This window comes from Pipra filicauda, unplaced genomic scaffold (genome assembly GCF_003945595.2).
Source record: "Pipra filicauda isolate LSUMZ 115617 unplaced genomic scaffold, ASM394559v2 scaffold108_size2327098_pilon, whole genome shotgun sequence".
NCBI classification, from domain to species: Eukaryota; Metazoa; Chordata; class Aves; order Passeriformes; family Pipridae; genus Pipra; species Pipra filicauda.
Window position 1 is genome coordinate 806,936 of NW_024103529.1, and position 17,529 is coordinate 824,464.

Sequence of the window (17,529 nt, forward strand, 5' to 3'; positions counted from 1 at the left end):
ATGTGACTCACCCGCCAAAGTAATAAAATCAGAAGGGGTAGTTTAGCTGTTACCATTCTGACATGCTTTGAAATGTACTACATTACATTCACTTTGGCTAAGACTTTTTTTTTTTAATAAATAACAGCTATTTATCACCTTCATAAAAACTGGTTTTATCAAGGAAATTAATGTGCCATATCCTCTGAGGCTATTTATTTGTATTGATTTGCCAACACAAATGAATCTCCTATAGAGACTCACTTGTGTGTTTTTATCTCTAATACATTTGTGTCTGAAAAGTGCTCTCTAATAATGGAGTTTCCTCAATGTAATGCCCTTTAATCTTCATAAAGAATGCTGATGTGAAATGGATCCAATTACTCTACAAAAAGCAAAATAACTGTGCATTTAAATACAGTTTCAACATACGAGGGAAGGCTGAGAGAATTGGGATTGTTCAGCCTTGGGAAGAGAAGGCTTCAGGATGACCTAATTGCACTTTCCAGTAGCTGAAGGGAGGCTACAAGAATGATGGAGAGAGATTATTTACAAAAGCATGTAGTGACAGGACAAGGGGGAATGGCTTCAAACTGAAAGAGAGTAGATTTAAATTAGATGTTAGGAAGAAATTCTTCACTGTGAGTTAAGGCAGTGGAACAGGTTGTCCAGAGAAGTTGTGGATGCCCCAAGTGTTTAAGACCAATATGGATGGGGCTTTGAGCAACCTGGTCTAGTGAAGGTTGTCCCTGTCCATGGCAGGGGGTTTGGAGCTTGATCACCTTTAAGGTCCCTTCAAACCCAAACCATTCTATGATTCTATGATTTTCTCAAAGGAAATACCATTTTAGGTCATAAAGGAAAATACTAGTGACATGTAGCAAGTTAAAAATTTTTAACTTTCTAAAACAATCTGTGTGAGCTGGCTACAGTAGTAAATACAATATTAGGAAAACCTTTGTGTGTGCAATATGAAAAGTTGGAATCATACTTAGGTACTAAGTGGGGAGCTGTGTAACTGACTGCTTGGCATGCTAATGTTTCTGCTTCCACATTGGGACAGCCATCAGCACTGCAGTACTAATATCTGGAGGGAAAAGGGAATTATAAATATGATGGTTCTGTTCTGGTGTGTGCCTTCCTCTGTCTTCTCTGTAGCTACAAGTTTTCAGCCAACAGTCAGGTTTTTTCTCCCCTCTATCAAATAAAATGTCAATAGATACTCCTTACGTCTTCAAATTCTACAAATTTTGTGGACTTACTAGACCAAGAGTATTCCAGGCGTAATAATCGTCGTAAGAATGACACTGGGGGTGGGGGGTGGATTTCCTGTTAATGTTGCAGAGCTGCATGATGTGAAGGATGAGGTGGATTATGCTTACCAGTGCCAAGTGAGGAAGAACTGCCAAAGAAATGAGAATATATCTCTTTTAGAGTTTGTACAAACCCTACATTTTCTCCATTGTCCCTCCTGCACACTGTCCATAGACAGGTATTTTGAGCCTGTGTTCTCCATATGACATAGACATAGTCATTAGTGATGTAATACCTGTTCTTTTTCATGGTAGTCATCTTTGTTTCCTTCCCCTGTGGAAGTGTCCAGGTGTACCATGTCCCATGGCTTTGTGTGTGCCGGGGCTTGGTATAGTATTTGTCAATAGCTTCAATTTTTAGGGAGAAAAATTGAAGCTTACTTTTTGAGCCTTGTTATTAAGATCCTAGGAAAACATCTGTATAGTAAGATTTATTAAACTACTCCTGACTTTTTTTCTTTTGGAGGAAGTGTTTTCTTCTTGTCAGGAGATACTTTCCACATAATAGTTTCTCCTCTTTTTTTTCTAGGGTTCCTCTTTTATGTTCTGTCTGGCTTTATACATAATTTCAGTGCCTCCTTACATAATACGTTGTCTACCCTCTCTTTAAGTATTCCACCTTCTTCTCATCTGTCTTTTCTTTCTCTAAGTTTTCTATATCTGCCTTTTCTGTGTTTGTCCTGTATGTCTTTCCGGGGAAATCCCCAGCCTCTGTTCTCTTCTGTGTTTCCTGAGCTAAAGGTCGCTCTTGCTACTCATCGCTGTGCCTAATGCTGCTCATTTCATGCCATAAAGTCCTTGCCAAAATTATCGGCAGGAGACAAAAACTGAACTTTACACTGAGACTGTAAATTATGCTCTGCACTGATGAATTCACAGGGTGATGAATCTTCCCTTAACACTTCAGATGGATGAGATTGAAAGTCACGTAGCTTAGTCAGTCTGAAACGTTGTTCTGTTGGCTGTTCCTGTTATATCTTCATATACATATATACATACCCACACATATATATGCAAATGGTGCATTACAGAAAATATGTAGCAATATAGTAACTGTAGGGAAGGCATGTAAATGTTAAAACATGAAAAGTTTGTTTCTCGCTCTTTGTAGTTATCCGGGCAATTTTCTGAAAGGTGTCTACCTCTCTGTGTTTACAGTGTTTGCCTGCAATTATTTTTACTTTAATAGCTGAAGCAAAAGGAAGGGAAATAACATTCCAGGTACTGGCATATAACCATCACAGGAAAAAATATGGCATGGGATTATAAAAAATTTGACTGTGGTATAGAAATATTTGCTGTGCTCTCAGTGAGGAAGATAAGAGTTCTCATTTTCCAGAAGCTGTTGCATTTAGATTTTACTCCTATGAGCAACAGAAGAATGAGCAGTTACTTTCTGTATGGCTGCACCCATGAAAGTCAAGGATGTGGTTGAGAGGAGCTAGAATACTAAGTATTTTTTCAGTTCACTTCATTTTTGAGATCTGTATGACTTTCTTGCAGAGACATCTTTGTTAACGACTGCATTCAGTAGTCTATTTTGGCTTACTGTTGTTTGTGGTGTGGCCACTGGTGGCTTGTTTTCTCGAGTTTGCTGTCCTCAGTGACTATTTCTTTTTCCCACTGGAGTTCTAACTTAGCACCTTGCTACTCTTAAAGCACCAGAAGCAATATCTTAGAATTAATGTAATACTTTCATTGTTTAATTAAAGCCAGAAACTAAGCCCCACATAGCTGTTCCCTTACTTCCCCTGTGGGAGGATGGGAGAGAAAATTGGAAGAGAAGAAGTGAGAAAACTCATGCGTTGAGATAAAGACAGTTTAATAGGAAAAGCAAAAGTTGTACATGCAAGCAAGGCAAAACAAGGAATTCAGTCACTGCTTTTCATGGGCAGTTCAACCATGCCCAGGAGAGCAGAGCTCCATTGTACGTCATGGTGACAAACACCATCATTCTGAAAGTCCTTCCCTTCCTTCTTCTTCCTAACTTTAGATGCTGAAAATTGTACCACATAGTCTGGAATATCCCTTAGGTCATCTGGGGTCACCTATCCTGGGCGTGTCCCTTCCCAACATCTTGTTGCACCCCCAGCCAAAAACAGCAGAAGTGCTTCATGCATGCTAAATCACTGCTGGAGAATTACCCAGGGCTGTAATAATGTCATTAAATTTGCTAATGAGGACAAACAGAGCAACGTCATAATGCTGCTACACTGGTAGTTTTGGGGCAAGTCTGCTTCTGGTTGATTATGAAATATCTAGTACTAATTACATGTAAAAGTAGTGTAGCCTTAGTTATTGATTACATGACAAATTATAGATGATAAAATTAAGTAATACAAAATACGTTTCAAGAAAAAAAAGTTGTATTTATGCAACAGCCATAAAGCAGGGTGATTTTGCATCGTGGGAAAAAGAATGTTGTACTGTCTTGTGACATTAATGTGAGGTTGTTTTCTTTGGATCCAGTGCTCGCATGGTACTGCTTGCTCACTTCTCCAGTTATGCATATATCTCTTTAAGTCCTCTTCTCTTCCACTCTTTCATTTAATCTGTTTCCATGGATTACATGAGTGGGAGCTTTGGAACAAGTGAGACAGTAGTTCAAAAACAGCACAGCTGTGTTTTCCTTGAAAAACCTACTCAAGTTGTTCAAAACATCACTGACTTTTGAAGATATTCCTAAAATCCACTAATTCTTTGACTTATGAAGAGAACAGTAGACTGTGTGTCCTCCATTTAGCTTTTTAAGAATCTCCCTCCACTTCCAAAAAAAAAAAAAATCCTTGTTTGGATTCTGCATAGAAATAAGACTGGAGAGGATACACGACTTGAAATAAGTTTCTACTTACACACACACCTTTGATGTTTCCAGAGCTTTGAGATGGATTCTCAAAGATAATAAAGGCTAAATTAAGGTCTCCAAAACTAGAATGGTGACATTAAAAAAAGTAAATCTCCACTGAAGTGTCGTGAGTGTGTGCAGTTCATGAAACTTTGGAGATAGTATTAATTCTCAATCTTTTGAGCCTCTCTGTTTTACAACAAAGTACTTAAAACATTACATCAAGACCTGGCAAAACTTGTTTAGACTTCAAGTTTAATAGAAGTTTCTGGAAAACTGATGAGTATGTATGGAATACAATAGTATTCTGTGGTGGGTTGACCTTGGCTGGCTTTGTGGTTCTTATCTAGCCAGTCTGTCATTCTTCCTCCTGCACAGAATAGGGGAAGGAAAATACGACAAAAAGCTCATGGGTCAAGATAAAGACAGGAAGATTGCTCATCAGTTGTTGTCAAGGGCAAAACAGACACAACTTGGGGAAATTAATTTAATTCATTGCTAATTGAACTGACCAGGATGATAAGAAATAAGAACAAACCAAAAAACACCTCTCACCAACCTTCCCTTCTTCCCGGGCTCAACTTCACTCCCAGTTTCTCTACCTGCTCCCCTCCAAGCAGTGCCGTAGGACAAAGAACAGGGGCTGCAGTCAGTTCATCACACAGTCTCTGTTGCTCCTTCCTCCTCCCACTTTTGCCCTGCTCCAGCATGGGGTCTCTCCCATTGGAGATAGTCCTTCATGAACATCTCCAGCATGAGTCTTTCTCACGAGCTGCAGTTCTTCATTAACTGCTCCAGAGTGTGAACTTCCCATGGAGTGCAGTCCTTTTACAGGTCCCCAACAGGGTCACAGGTCCTGCCAGCAAACCTGCCCTTGCTTGGGCTCCTCCCCACAGCTTCTGCTAGGAGCCTGCTCCCGTGTGGACTTTACAGAGTCACAACTTCCTTCATGGTATCTATCCCCTTCAGTGTGAGGTCCTCCACAGGCTGCCTGTGGATATTTGCTCCACTGTGGTCCTTCACGGGCTCCAGAGGGACAACCTCTGTCACCAGACAGTGACACAGGCAGCCAGTGTTCCTTTACTCATCCTTATCTGTGGTCTGGGTTACACTCAACTTTTCTTTGCAGATGCAAACAATTTTTAAGGATTAATTTTAGAGTCCAGTGATGTGTCCATGTGCAGTCCTGCACAGGGTCCTGCAAAAGCTAGCACTGAAATGGGTGCCAAATTCTATTGGAGGTTTTTCTGGCTAATCCTTTTGTATCTGCCTTCCATGATATACCGAGAAGGGTATATTTCAGTACGAATACACTTCAAAAGGGCCGCTGTTGAACTGGGTACTCAGCTGCTTTATGGAGACAATACATGTATCTCCCTGTCTGCTCAATCTGCATCTCACTTCCCTTCTTTTTGTTCCCTTATGTACAATTTGACGACTTCTGTGTGTCAGGAATGGGCAGAATTAAGAGTGGTGAGTTTCATAGTAAAGTAATCAGCAAGGATGAATTTGTAAGCAATTGTGTTGAGGTCATCATTTAGATGGTCTCAGTGCTCTCAGTTTTTTGGAGAGAGTGTGTCTGAAGGGCTGCTTTGCTGCTTGTTATTGTGACAGCTTCCTTCTATGTTCTTGTTTCTTTTATTATCCTGAGACTGGCTTCCAAAAGGAGTTTGAGACAATTGCTTTACAATGCTAGTCTGTCACCTGCAGCTGAACAGTTTCATTTTCTTCTTACTGATGTACCACTTTTTTCAGAACTTAACTGTGACTACTGTTCGTTACAGCCACACATCTCCTCATCATGAGCCTCTGCATCAGGAGGCATCCAGCATCCAACCATCACTTCACCATGATCCCAAGATAATCAATGTATGCTCATCTCCACTCAAAACAGATATTTTCCATCTTTAAACAATTTCTGACCTATCACCACACCCTCAAATATATGTTCAGTGCCTTTTCCTCACTAGCCATAACAACAAACAAAATACTAGCTAGTTAGGTGCCAAGTCATAATTTTTGTAATGAGTGGGACAGGATGGAATCTTCTTTTTTTTTGCTTTTTGATACCTAACGTCTTGACCAAATCTGTGGGCAGCACACCACAGGTTTGTAACACAAATAGGTAGCATGTTGATGGTATGTACAGGAGTCATACTAAAGCAGGGATGGACAGTTAAGTATTTATAGCCATGGCCTGCTGGAGAATGAATGACAACTGCTGTAACAACCACAGCCCTGGGGGTGGACTATTTTGTTGCTCTGGAAACATGGTCAGAGTCAATAACTAGCTGGAGAGCAGAGCTGCCAGCACTCGGGTGGGAGGGAGGCACTGACACAAAAAACAGGAAAGAAAGATCCGTGTAGGTCCTTCTTTACCATCATGAGGAGCAGCAGCTGATCAAAGATCTGCAATTCACAAAGTTTTTCCACAATGGGTGGCTGTCTGATGTCAAAAGGAATACTCATCACCTGGTAGGTAATGTGTAGCCTTCCTAATTTACTATTTCAATAGAGGAAAAAGTGGTTCTTTCTTTTTCTTTCTTTCTTTCTTACTTTTTCTTTCTTTCTTTCTTTCTTTCTTTCTTTCTTTCCATCTTTCTTTCTTTCTTTCCATCTTTCTTTCTTTCTTTCTTTCTTTCTTTCTTTCTTTCTTTCTTTCTTTCTTTCTTTCTTTCTTTCTGTCTGTCTGTCTGTCTGTCTTTCTTTCTGTCTGTCTTTCTTTTCTTTCTTTCTTTCTGTCTTTCTTTCTTTCTTTCTTTCTGTCTTTCTTTCTTTCTTTCTTTCTGTCTTTCTCTCTTTTTTCTCTTTTTCTTTTCATTATTGTGGAGGGGGAGAGGCAGGTTATGGGATATCTTGTATGAAATATCATTTTGATACTCTGGATGGAAGTGAGGGAAGTCCAGTTTCAGATGCAAAAGGAGTGGCATTTGCTTTTATCTGAGTGTGCAGAAGCACATTAACTCAGAGGTAGTTTTGCATCCTGCCTCTCTACTTTTGCAATGAGTTTCTTCTCTGGTATCAAGACTAATTTTTCCATTATCTGCTCCCCAAAGTGCCCAGATCAATTAATGATTCAAATTCTTCTCTTTCCACTCTTGTTGATATACTGTTCTATATGTCTGGACAAGCCCTTGTGAAACAAATCAAACTGGTAACTCCTGCACTCTTCTGATCTCTCTCTCCTTCCAGTCCAGTGCAAGCATTTATCCCTTCCTTGCATGTCTTTTCCCAAATTTGTAAGGAAGAGCATCAGTATATACCTGCATTCAGATGGATTCTTCTAATTTTCCTGAAAAACAGCTTTTACACTGTGTTTAACACAATTATGTGCTTCTGTCTTCTTGGCACTGGAATAGGTAATGTGGCTGTCTGTTATACTGATATTATACAGCCACTGTCTTTCCCTGTGTAAGGGAATCACATAATCACTATTACAGAGGGAACTTGCCTTCTAGTTTTCTGCATGGTGACATTGCAACCCATCAAATGGCAATCTCTGAGAAACCTATGCTGACCTGGAAATTTCCTCCAGAGGTTGTGATAGATTAAGTTTTGTCATTTGAAGTGATTCATGCAATTTGCAAAAGCCAAGACCATTAACTCTATTCTTTACTAATTTTTTTATATTAATTTGTCCAGAATAGATGTTGTCTTTACTGATCTGTAGGTTCCTGGATTTCCACTTAGGGACTCTTGAAAAAAGTGTTATTGTCGCACTTACAATTTTCTAATCTCCAGGTACCAAAGAATTTTTTAAACGGTGATGTACTGAAGCCACTTAATTCAATTATTTCATTGACTGAATTTCTTTAAATCTCTTGGGATTAAGTGTGGCAGTTGTTGTTTATTTTGTTTGTTTGTTCTGAAAAGTCCTTTGTTGCTGCCTCACTTTGAGATGGCACTTTTGATATATCCATCCATAGAGAAGAGTTCTGAAAATGTTGCAAGCCCTCCCACTGTGAGCACATACACAAAGGATTTACCTGTCTTCTGATAAGGCCATATTTTCTGCTGTCCCTTATTCCAGGTATATTGAGGTAATGGCTGATTATTCATTTCTCATGCCCCTTGTGAGCTATTCCTCTCTGTTCCTAGCAGCCCTCTGTGCTTGTTTTTCACATTTCTTCTATCTCTGTTTGTGACACCATCTATTCTACTTCATAATGAAACTACGGTTTTCAAAAGGTGTTCTTCAACAATTTCCTTTACTGTTCCATTTGGTCATATTGTCTTTTTTCCTTTCATTACATTTTGCTTGCTTTGTAGCACATTTCTTCTGTGCTTCTTTCCTGGGGACAAGCAGTCATTTGTGTTTAAAAATGATCTCTTGACATCTTGCTCAGTAGTGATATTGGCATATAAATTGGGAGTGGCTGTCTTAATCTCTTACTTTTCCATTTACTACCATGTAGCTTTTCTAGTCTGCCTTCACATATCAACATCAGTGTTTAGTATTCTGAAGGGCCAGTTAGTAACATACAACCCAGTCCTCTGCTGAGGCCAAGAATGGCAGCCATTTCCCTTCCATGTTAATCATTGCAAAAATAAGACTCCTAATCCCACTGGACCTGCTTTCTCTTTACCCAGAGCACTACACTTGCATTTTCAGTCTTTCCTTATATCCCTGGTCTCACAGTGTCCCATTTGCTGTCTGCAAGTCTCCAGTACGATAATTAAACTGATGTGCTCATGACAAGTTAGGAGTTATGGCATTCATGTGGAATATAATTTACTCTGATCCTTCATTTTCTTATCTGTGCCTCATTTAGATGGCCATGATCTGGGATGCAGAATTCCCATGGCAGCACCTCTATGAATTCCTCCTGCCAAAACAGACTCATTATTACATCTTCCCCACTCTTCATTTCAAGAAGTCAATTCTAACTATCACCACTTTCAGCTGAAAAAGTGTTCAAGAGTTTTCTATGTGCCCACAAATACGTTTATTGGCTGGAAAAATTGTAATGGTGTGAGATACTTAAATGAACAGGAAAGTTTCCATGGAGCAAGCAAAGGACTGGGTCTTTCTTTCATGAAGGTCAAATACATTAAAAGGCTAGAGACATGAAACAATGGAGTCTCCTGCTCTAGTTCTTACTGTGCACTGTAGAGGTGCAGGCTTAAGAATGACAGTTAGCACAGAGAGTGAACAAAATCTACCTGCAATATTCCCAGATAAATTTGCATTTTCTGTGCCACGTATGCACCATGGCATGTTCTTATTATAACAATGTGTGACAGTTTTGTAATTGCTTCACCATCCTGAGGCAACCAGTGAACACAGTGAGGAAGAGGATGAGATTGAAAGACAGAATATTCATGAAAGAACGTGAAAGAAGGAATTGAGAAAGAGACAATACCCATGGCAGAACATCCATGAAAGAATGTCAAGGTGGGCCTCTGTAAATATGAATATATAACTTTTCTTCGGATTTTTTTAACACCTTATGACAAACAGAATCACAATGGTAATGAATAAGTAAGACATGCTCACATCTCTGAGTTTTACACAGGATTTCTGACCCATACACTGGCAAAGTGTACTGTTTGCAAGAGCTGCTCAGTCAAAACACATAGAAATTACTTGCAAGTAGAGTTTTGAAAGAAAACTCACCAATAACTACTAGAAATTCTTCAGGTTTTATTATTTTTTAACAGTACCTTAAAAAAAACTTTTATAATTGATAAAAAACTTATACAAGATATTTTTCTTTTTATAACTTGGAAAAGCAAATAACTCAGTAGTGTGTTAAACTGTAGTAAAATTAGTTTACTGTTCTGAAGTAAGTAGCTAAAAAATTAGTATTTATTATTATTGAAATAATTAGTTAATATTAACCATTAATAGTGTTTTGATTAATGTTAAGGTAATGCAATTTCGTGATTTTTCTAATCTAAAAATTTCAAATTAATTTCTAATGTAAAAATTCAAATCTAGATGTTACAGAAATCATCACTATGATATTTAATTTCTAAGAGAGTTGACTTATTCCCCACCACACTCCTCCCTCACTGTTGTAAAAGTCTTACTGTGTTACCAATATATTGACTGATGCAGATGATATTAAACAAGTTAGAAGCTGGCATCACTTGAGAATCACCATAAAAATGTGAAATTTAATTTAAGGTCCAGAGGCATGATATAGCAAGACTGCTTCTGCTGGCCATGTTGAGAAGATAGGATAAAGTAGGATAGGATAGGATAGGATTAGGATTAGGATAGGATAGGATAGGATTAGGATTAGGATTAGGATTAGGATTAGGATTAGGATTAGGATAGGATAGGATAGGATAGGATAGGATAGGATAGGATAGGATACGATAGGATAGGATTAGGATAGGATAGGATTAGGATAGGATTAGGATTAGGATAGGATTAGGATAGGATTAGGATTAGGATAGGATAGGATTAGGATAGGATTAGGATAGGATAGGATTAGGATAGGATAGGATAGGATAGGATTAGGATAGGATAGGATTAGGATAGGATAGGATTAGGATAGGATTAGGATTAGGATAGGATAGGATTAGGATAGGATTAGGATAGGATAGGATTAGGATAGGATAGGATAGGATAGGATTAGGATAGGATAGGATTAGGATAGGATAGGATTAGGATAGGATAGGATAGGATTAGGATAGGATTAGGATAGGATAGGATAGGATAGGATAGGATAGGATACGATACGATACGATACGATACGATACGATACGATAGGATAGACCTATTTGGTGGATGAGTAACTGGCTGGATGGATGCAGCCAGAGAGTTGTGGTCAATGGCTCTATGTCCAGGTGGGGCTGGTGATGAGTGTTGTCCTTCAGGAAAACTGTCTTGGAACCAATGCTCTTTAATATCTTCATCAATGACACAGACAGTGAGATCCAATGTGCCCTCAGCAAGTTTGCAGATGACACAAAGCTGAGGGGCACAGGTGACACAACAGAAGGACAGGATGCCTTCCAGGGAGACCTGGACAAACTTGAGAAATGGGCCAATGGGAATCTCATGAAGTTCAGCAAGTCCAAGTGTGGGGTGCTGCTGCTGGGTCAGCACAGTCGTAGACATGAGCACATACTGGTAGAAGAACACACTGGGAGCAGCCCTGTGGAAAAGAACTTGTGCATCTTTGTGGATGAAAAGTTGGACATGAGCTGGCAAAGTCAGTTCAGAGCCTCAAAAGCCCAGGATCCTGGGCTGCATCCAAAGCAGCATGAGCAGTACATCAACGGAGGTGATTCTTCCCCCCTACTCTGCTCTCATGAGACTCTACCTCAGCTCCAAGATCCTCAGCACAAGAGATACATGGATCTGTTAGAACTGGTCCAGAGGAACGCCATGAAGATGATTAGAGGGATGGACCACCTCTCCTACTAGTCTGAGAGAACTGGAGTTCTTCAACATGGAGAAGAGAAGGCTCCAGGGAGATGTTATTGTGGCCTTCCAGTACCTGAAGGGGGCCTATGAAAAGGAGGGAGAAGGACTTTTTATATAGGCAGATAGTGACAGGACAGAGGACAATGATTTTAAACTGACAGAGGTCAGCTTCAGATTAGATGTTAGGAAGAAATTCTTTACTGTGAGGGTGGTGAGGCACTGGAACAGGTTGCCCAGAGCCACTGTGGATGCCCCATTCCTGGAAGTGTTTAAGGCCAAGTTGGGTGAGACTTCCAAGTTGGAAGTCCCTTCCAACCCAAGCTGTTCTATGATTCTGTGAGTGAAATGGAATGAAATAGAACAGAATAGAATACAATAGAATATATTTCTGTTAGAATGGACCTTCAACAACCATCCAGTCCAAACACCTGACCACTTCAAGGCTCACCAAAAGTTAGAGTATACTATTAACAACATTGTCCAAATGCCTTTTAAACATTGATAGGTTTGGCCATCAACCACCTCTCTAACAAGCCTTTTGTAAAGAACTGCTTCCTAATGTCTAGTCTGAACCTCCCCTGGTGCTAATTCAATATTAAATTAATTTAAATTAAATTAATCAATCAAAGTGACATTCTGTGTACAGATGAAGTTGTTATCAGCTGGGTCTCGTTATATATCTCATGCTAAAAGGAAATTCTCTACATATGTTTAGATCCCTACATTCTCACCAGATGGAAACAGACATTCAAGAGAGAAATGCTTTTTCTTATATACTGTTTTGATAAACTCTGGTTTGCTAATGAATTAGCAGAGTTACTTCTTAGATCCTTTCAAGATAATTGCTACAAAAACCAAATGGAAATTGTAATTTGGGTATATTTCTTTAGATTGAAACATCTCTTTTTCACAAATTTTTAAATTTTTCCTGATTTTATTACAGTATCAGCTTTGAAGCTTTTATAATGAAAAACCTACTTACCACAAAAGTATATATTAAATAAATAAATAAATGAATACACTGTGTTTGGCTGACCCTGGCTGAATGCCAGGTGCCCACCCAGCCATTCTATCATTCTCTTCCTCAACAGGACAGCTGGTACAAGATGTAATGAAAGGTTCATGGGGCAAGATAAGGACAGGGAGAGATTACCCAGTAGTTGCTGTCATGGGTGAAACAGACTTGACCTGGAGAAATTAACTGGAGCTACCTCAGGTTGGCTACATTGGACACGGGGGAAGTTTATGGCATCTTCTCAGAGAAGCCACCTCTGTAGCCCCCACCCCACGTTACCAAAACCTTGTCACACAAACCTGATACATGTATACAGACAAACAACATAAAAAATATAAAATTAATTAATAGTTAATAAATAACTTCTTTTGTATAAATATATATATTTAGAGACCTGCAGAGCTTAGCATCTGGCGAGTTTATAGGCTGACACATACTTCAAGGAAAAGAACAAAGGACAAAATCTCAATTTCGAGCATTTGACAGGCAAGAATTTTAGCACAGAGAAATTCCTTCCTTTGTTTAAATGTTAGTGTTTTGTCATCCAACCTTGCCCACAAGTCTAAACATTTTGAAATTTGTAAGAGGCTTTCCCTGCCCATACTATGCCAAACAGGAAGACAAAATGCCACAGGAATGTACCTGTGAGAGCTCACTCCTAAGGACTGCCTGTAAAAATATGTTACAGGAAGACCAGCTTTGTACTCAGCATTCAACCTGTGATCTTCTGAAATCATTCCAAATGCACACACACAAAAGTGGGGTACATAACCGGCACTAAGCATTTTATGGCTGCTGCTGCAGGGAGTAAGAGGTCTGCTGTGCTCAGGACCTGTTTGGGCAGATTACACAGAAGCAATACCTGCTGCAGCTAGAGGAGGTCTCAGATCTTCTGTGACCAACAAGATAAAACCAGTAGTACTGAGACCAGATAAATGGGTCTTCAGTGCATGATCAAGCTGTACCTCTTAAGGAACTGGCAAACAACCACTCTGAGTAAATACATTAGGACTTGAAGTTATTCAACACTAACACAAATCAATAGGTGGGATCCAGCAAATGGGAATAAAACAAGGATTAGTGTAGGTGGACAGCTGTATGTTGAATGTTGACACCAGCAAACACACAAAAAAAATTGAAATGTGCTAACAAAAACCAGAAAAAAAATCATCTTAAACAATGCTTTTTACTATCTGATAAGGTTATGAATATTAACACTGTGGTGGGTTGACCTTGACTGACCACCAGGTGCTCACCAAACTGTTTCCTCACTCCTGCTTCTCAACAGGATTTGGGAAAAAAAAGGTGACAGAAATACCATTAGTCAAGATAAGGACTAGGAGATCTCTTACTAGTTACTGTCAAGGGCAAAACAGACTTAAATAAATTAATTTATTGCTAATTAAATAGATCAGAATAATGAGAAATTGAGGATTGCCATCAGTTCATTCATGTTGTCTCTGCTGCTCCTTCCTCCCCATGCACTTCCCTTGTTCCGGCATGAGTTCCTACTCCATGGAAAACAGTCCTTCTCAACCTTCTCCAGTATAGGTCCTCTCTGTGGAGTGCAGTTCCTCAGGAACTGGCTGCTCCAGCATGAGTCCCCCATGGGATCCCCGGTACTGCCAGTAAAATTGATCCTGTGGAGGCTCCTCTCCAAGGGCTGCAGTTCCTGCCAAGATCCTGCTCCAACACGTTCTCCATGGGGTCACAGCTTCATTCAAGGACTGAGCTGCAGTGTGGATATATCTCCACTGTGACTTCCATGGGCTGTAGGGACACAGCTGCCTCACCACGGTCTTCTGCAGGGGCTGCATGAGACTCTCTGCTCCGGTCCTTGGAGCACCTCCTCCCCCCCCTTCTCCACTTACCTTGGAATCTGCAGGGCTGTTTCTCTCACATATTCTAACTCAGCTCTCATGGCTGCCATTGTGCAGTTTTTGCTTGACCTTTATTTAATTCATTATTCCAGAGGTGCCACCACTGTGCTGATGGGCTCACTGTTGGCCAGCCATGGATCCATTTTGGATCTGGCTGGCATTGGGTCTGTTGATATGAGGGAAGCTCATCCCAGAAACCATCCCGACAGCCACCCCACCTGTTACCAAACCTTGCCACGCAAACACAGTATAAGCTTGCAGGTTCCTTGTCTGAATGTATCTTTCAGGTTTCCCTTCAGAATCAGGACTAAGAGATCACAGATGTCATGCCTTGGTGCCAAGAAAGTGTTTTTCCAAGGCAAGTAGCCATTTCCTTTCCTTCATTCATGATACAAGGTAATTTGAGTATGCTGTGATTGGATGATTTTTTTTTCACTTACAGTTTCCACAGCAGATTATTGTGACTCTAGGTATGTGAAAAAAAAGTGTGTCTCAGAACTAACCCATTCATATCCAATATTCATCTGATATTTAAAATCCCATTAGCGTCCCTTTCTTATCTACTGCGAACTGTTTAGTGTTAACTGGTGTCTTACAGTGTTGGATGTGTGCGCTCAGCTGGGCAGCTGCTCTTCCAACAAGCTGTCTGCCTGGACCTCTCCCACAAAGGTCATCACCCAGTCATGTTGCCATAGCACCAGCATGTTGACCTTTCTTTTCTTATTCATGTGTATACTACAGATCTGCCATCTAGTTCTGTGCACAAAGATTTTTGCTCTACAACATGATTCACTAAAAATAAATACGAATGTGTCATAGGTCTGTTCTGAGGAAATCACCTCATTATGCAGTTTCTCCTAACACAATCATAAAATCCTTTTTCCTGCTCAGTTCATTGCCTTTTTTTGATTATTAAGACAACAAGCCAAATTGGGTAGAATAAACAAAGTGTCTGTGGTAAAAAAAGTGAGAATCCACACTCAAAATTAGGGCCAGAGACAATATGTTGTATATGTGTATAAATATTTGCCAAAAGACTTTCAGTTTTGAAATCTGAGATAAGACACTGAGAGAAAAAGCCATGCAGCTGTAATTTTGTGTATCTTTGCAAAATGAAAAAATAAACAAGCCTGGACTTACTCAGATTTACTGCTAGCACCAGCTGCTGTGACCTTCTACTAAAACAGGAATGACACACTACATTTTTCAAATTCTGGTGATGATTACAACTAAGTCAATACATAGCTGGGTTCATAATAGTACTGAATTTCCAGAAAATTAAGTTTCATAGAGAAACTATGCAAGCAAAACCAGTGGATGCTGACATATTTTAATCCAAGCAATTCAGAAATTTAGCCTGTGTTGAGTTATTAACATCCCTTAAAGGTCAGATTAAGAGAAAATCAGCAGAGCTGACGGAATATTTTAGAGTGTAGCTCAGACTACTTGAGCTCCGGAAGCAGCAGTTTCCATCTTTTATGCTTCCGGATATCTTGTGTTTTCTACATGCACACATTTTGTATCCAGCTGTAAGGTTTCCCATGTGGAAAAGGAGATGTTGCTCAACAATCTTATCAGAGGAGTGCTTTGATATTACATGTGGAGGAGTTTATTACCTCTTTCACATTCCTATTTTATCACATATATATGCACCCATCTACATGTCATTAACTGATAGGGAAGAGGAATGTTCAGGTGGCTCCCAATGAAGTGGTCTTCAGGTAACCAGGTGATGTGATTTCTGAGTGCTGGAAGGCTCCCCCTTGATGAAGGTGGGGAGAGGAGAGAGGCTGGCATAAGTTACCAGACAAGATGGATTTCTTTTGTAGTGGGACAAACACAGAAAGATGGGAATGCCAGTTTTTCCTAGTTCTGTGGGAGCCCAAGAGGACAACACAATGTTCTTTGAAACTTCAAACTGATGATTTTAGTTTTCCGCTGTGGAATACTCAAATATGATGCACCACATGTCTTAGGTTCCACACATATGCTTACCTTTGGGTTGCAGCTTATCAGCCTTTACCCACAGTCAGTTTGGAAAGTTCCCCCAGGTAAGCAGTCTTTACCATACATAGCCAGAAAGCTGCAAGCAACAAAACCCAGGCACTCGAGACAGCAGAAGAAAGCTGGAGGGTTTAGAAGTCATCTCAGTAGCATTCTCTGGGGGATAGCTGCAAAGTTCATATGATGCTAAGATCATTTAAAAGACAGAAACCTAAGTAGTTGTGGGCAGTGCAATTAAAAAACAATTCCTCAGCTCTAGGACTTGGCTGAGTCATAAACAGCGTGCCCCCAGCCTCAGAACTGCATGAGGGACACACATAGATAAATAATGTTTGTTCTGCTGAGGATGTGAATAAATGTCCTTTTCCTAGTACTTTTTAAAACCTCTCTTACAAAAACTTACAGTAAATACCTGGAACTGGTAATTTTTTTACAAAAGAACACTAGACGGGCCAAATGTACTAAGGTAGTAGCAGTAAAGAGGAAGAGCACTTTACTTAAAGAGCTGGACAAAGTCTGGAGAGAGAAAGAGACTTATCAATGCTTAAGAAATGTTGACTTTTTTCTAGGTTGCTACAAACCCATGTTTGAAAGCAGACTTCCAAAGTGATTTTGGCTTGGAAAACTTATGTGAGAGGTTGTGCTAAAGAACTTGTTTTCCTGGTTTTTTTTCTGCCATAGTCTATCTCTGAGCTATGTTTGAGAAGAAAGATTTGTGTTGTATGATGTTTTGTGTAATTTCTGCAGTTGTATTTTCAATGGATTTCATGCAGAAAATTTGAAAGGAAAAAATGTTTTCTGCAGTAAGGAATAAATTTTATTAAGTATACAGCTGATAGTCCTGTTCCAAAAAAAAGTAGCGTATTGTTTATCCCGCTGGTAAGGAGAATAACATTTGGTTTAGATTAGAAAAAGAGAAAGTTTAGAAAACATTTCTCATGCATCTGATAATCATTATTAGTGTTGCTGTGATTAGAAGTCCTTGGTTGAAGTTTCAAGGTAGATCTATCAGCATTTATCTCTTAAAGGGAGCAAGTGCTCTGATACCTCTAAGTTTCATTTTGCTAGAAATCAAACAAGAGAAAGTTCTAATTAGAGATGCCTTAGAGTGT